Source organism: Sus scrofa, chromosome 9 (genome assembly GCF_054392235.1).
Source record: "Sus scrofa isolate SSC_HxYL_T2T_F1_AM1 chromosome 9, Sscrofa_HxYL_maternal_Yorkshire_Landrace_v2.0, whole genome shotgun sequence".
In the NCBI taxonomy this organism is placed as follows: domain Eukaryota; kingdom Metazoa; phylum Chordata; class Mammalia; order Artiodactyla; family Suidae; genus Sus; species Sus scrofa.
Genome location: NC_139391.1, coordinates 71,955,681 through 71,959,928, shown reverse-complemented (window position 1 = coordinate 71,959,928; position 4,248 = coordinate 71,955,681).

The window sequence follows — 4,248 nt, the reverse complement described above, 5'->3', positions numbered from 1 at the left end:
AACTATATTCATAACGTTCCTTTAAACCAAACCAAACCTTTCTTTTTTTCCCCACCAGATTCAATTTTTGCCGTGCTATGCTCTCACGATCCTGAATTTTTCACCAGCTCTTTTCACCTCTTGCTACCTCTACACACTTTAAGTCTTCCACCAGGAATTCCCTTCTCTGTCTCCTAACAAAGTCTATTCATGAATGGACTTGGAGAGCAAATGCTACTGCTCTGAAGCCTTAAAAAAAAAAAAAAAAAAGAAAGCCCCTCCAAGAATTAGTCACTCTCTCTGCTGTGCTTCCCTAGAACTTGGATCATATCTTTATTACACCTCTCATCAAACACATTTTTTGTTTGCTTGTTTTTCTTTTTACGGCTGTACCCACAGTATAGAGAATTCCCAGGCTAGGGGTTGAATCAGAGTTGCAGCTGCAGGCCTACACCACAGTCACAGCAACATGGGATCCGAGCCACATCTGCGACCTATACCACAGCTCAACCCATTGAGACACCACAGCTCAACCCATTGATCAAGGCCAGGGATCAAAGCTTCATTCTCATGGATACTAGTTGGATTTGTTTTTGCTGCGCCACAACAGGGAACTCCAAATACATTTTAATGCATGTTTTTGTGTCTCTGTTCTGTGTAAAAAATGAGTTCCTGAAGGCAAGGAGTGTGTCTTATTTACCCGTACTCCCAGCATGGTGTCTAGTGAATTTTTATTGATGAATTGCTTGACAAATTAGGACATGAGTCTTTGAAAAAACTGTCCTTCCGAGACCCTGAGTGGGAGCTGAACCTTCCCAGGGGAGATGAGACGTGTGGACTCAGACAGACCTGGTCAGGCGGGTGTCTTTGGCCATGACTCTGATGTCAAATCTCAGGTTTGGACGACCTGAAACTTGACCTTGGGACAGATCCAGTTGCTAAGTGGCATTCTGCTACCATGAAGGAAAGCACTCCCAGCCCTTTTCTCACCTGTCCTCCAAGCCCCATCTCACATTCCCACTTCCTCTGAGAAGCCTTCCCTGAATGTTTCTGCCTCCCCAGCTGCAACTGTTCACCCTCAGTGAACAGCCCAGCGCTGGTGCATGTTTGCTGGTCCAAAAATGTGTATTGATGCGAAGGAAACTGCCTGCTTGGGGTCATGGAGACAGTTTACCTACTCTTCCCCTCTGGATGCACTGCCCAGCCTTTTCCACCGCGTTCTGTGCCCCAGGAAGTTGGCTTTTGGGGACTGCGCCAATCAGCCTCTCTTGTCCTCTGGCTTTCAGTTAGGTTTGGCTGATGGAGGCTGGGAGTAAGAGGAGATGGCAGCATATTTGTCCCTGTAGTTCCTCCTTGCTGGCCTAGGGCCTTTCTCCTCCAAGGGTGTCCTCAGAGGGGCCCTCTCCTGGAACCTCATCCACGCTCTAAGGTTGCAGCAGCCAGTCCCTTCTCCCAGCCGTGAGGCTATCACTTGTGTGCTTTGCGGTCCCGTAATAGCTTCCTGTAACCCTGTCCACATTTTGTAAGTGTCCTCTTCATCAGACTCTCCCCAGTTCCTCCATTTTGCTTGTGGACTGGACCCAGTATCCACAGGAGCCTGTCCCACCCTCATGTCTAGCTCTGCGCCTGCCAGCGTTCTCTAGCTGCCCGCTCCGTGTTGATGCTTCACACTGGCTCAGTAGCAAACGTATTCATCACAGGAACTTACAGGAATTTCGATGTTTCTGCCTAGGTTTCCCCATCCCCTGCCGGTTTCATAAATTTTCCAGCCAGAGAAAGTGGGCATCTGTCTCCCACCTTAGGAAGCATCTCCATGGAGGCTAGAGTTCCAGAATAGTTTTCGAAATCACACATGATCCTGTGTGTTTAGTGTTTTTCTGGACCAGTTAGTTATGTTAACTTGAAGTGGGGTTCTTTGGGGGGGGAATGGGAAGAGGGGTCCCGATTTCTCTCTTGGACAACAACCATCAGGTCAATACTAATCTCCAGTGGAGTTCCCGCTGTGGCTCAGCGGGTTAAGAACTGGACTAGGGCCCCCACTCAGTAGGTTAAGGACATGGTGTTGCCGTCAGCTGCAGTGTAGGTCGCAGACTCTGCTGGGATACGGTGTTGCTGTGGTTGTGGTGTAGGCTGGCAGCTGCAGCTCCGATTCAACCCTAGCCTGGGAACTTCTATATGCCATGGGTGTGGCCCTGAAAAAAAAAAACAAAAAACTAATCTACAGAGCTGTTGAGTGGCCCCTGCTCTCTTGGCCTCCTCATTATCCCCCCCACCACTACCCCCTCTGCCCCAGCACTGTGTGGTCCTGCAAGAGAGTGGGCATCTCCCAGGGTACCCAGGCTGCTGTCGGCCAGCCCACTGCAGCGAACCGGCCCATGGGGTTTGGCGGCTTCCAGCCATTCTACGCAAGATGTTTTTCTCACCCAGAGGATCTAAGCAAGTGAATCTTTTGGCTCAAGTTTCCCCACTATCTCAGGGCACCCAGATCTGAACGCAGAGGTCCTGAGCGTGCTGAATCATTTCGCCTAGTTCCGAGACTTCAGTAAAAAAGATGAGTTCCACAGCAAAAACTCTTCTCCTGGGAGCCTCTGACTGCGTGCTGCCCTAGTTTGCCTGCAGGGCCCTGAGAGGTGGATCTGGAAATTGCAACCAGGGAAACTGAGGCCAGGAGCGAAGCAGCCGCTGGCCTGCGTCACAGGACAGGGTGGGGAAAGGAGCAGGGGCAGGTGCACTGCTGAAGGTAGATGGATGCTGACAGTCTGAGCTGGGAGGGTTGGAGGCGGGTCAGGATTGCACGCAGGGGGATAAAGCTCTGGGAGAGAAAAGGTAGGCAGTGGGTTGGGGGAGGGGTGCACACACACCCCAGGGGCGTTGGGAAGGGGTGTGCTGGAAACAAGGGCTTTGGCCATATGAAGACTCATTCAGGGGACTCCTGCCAAGCTTTCTGCCTTCAAGTCCTCCACCCCGACTGCCCTCATCAGGCTGATCACCCTTGTCCCCATGCCAGGACCTGGGGACTGATGGTTTTGCCTGGGGTCAGGCCCCACTGACTGGCTCTCCCTCCCTGGCCCGAATTGCCCCTTCCCACTGCTCCTCCCTGTCCACCCGGCCCCAAGAAGAAGAGCTGGCACCCTTGCCCACAGAGCTCCTCACGCCAGAGGAGACACTTGAGCCGGGAGATTACCGGAGCTCTTTTTAACCGGCTTCGGCTCATGTGACTGGCTTCGGTCCAGGCAGACATATGCAGGCCAGCCCTCCAGGCAAGGCACACAGCGCTATTTATTTCCTGCTGGGTTCCCTTCAGGCAGAGCTGGCAGGGTGGGGCTTTTTCATTGTATTTAAGCCTCAACTGGCGCCACTGAATTGCCCCAGCCTCAGCCTTTGCCCGTTTCCCAACCCTGTTGGTAAAAATACCGTCCCCCCCATGTTGGCACCTTTGGGGAGTTGGATGGGGACGGGGAAGAAGGGTTGCTGGGAAGGCGGTGTAAACACTGCCTGGAGATGGAGTTTGAATGGGGCAGGGTTTTTCCATAGCAGCAGTGGAGTCTGGCCCCACACCTTGGCTCTGCTGCCAACCACAGGGATGAGGGCATTTGATCTCTCTAGTTTGGGCCTCAGTCTCCTGTGTTTTCACCTGGAAGAGCCTGGGCACCATTCACTGATGATCTCTGAGGCAGGAGGCACCGTAAAATGGGTGGTCAGTGCGTGAAAGTCACGGCTAGGGATGAAGGGGCAGTCAGCACAGAAATGCTTTGCTGTCCTCCATCCCTACCCTTCCTCGGTGTGTGTGTGTGTGTGTGTGTGTGTATGTGCGTGTGTGTGCATGTGTGTGTGTGTGTGGGGGGACTCCTAGGGCACCTGATCTGTGTCTGCCATGGCATGTATCCCACTGTGTGTCATTCTTCACTGGAGCTGAACTTCGTACTGAATTTTGAAAGCAAGGGTAAAAGTCTTATCCATGTATGAATCGCTCAGCACAGTGCCTGGCACAGAAGATGCGGGGCATTTACTGAAAGAACAGAGAGCAAGTGGGCAGAGCAAGTGGGAGGTGGGACCTGGGCCCGCTGGGGGAGTCCCTGCAGAATGTGCAGCTGGGGGCGGGGAGTGGACACCCCCAGAGCAGGGCTCTGACTTTATAAACTGTGATTGGGGCAGGGAGAGGGGGCACCTTGGCACCTCCCCCAAACACGGCCCCCACCCAGGCTTTCCCAGCTACAGCCGCAGCTCTATCCTCTGGATGTAGTGGAATTGAAGGCTGTGAATAAATCA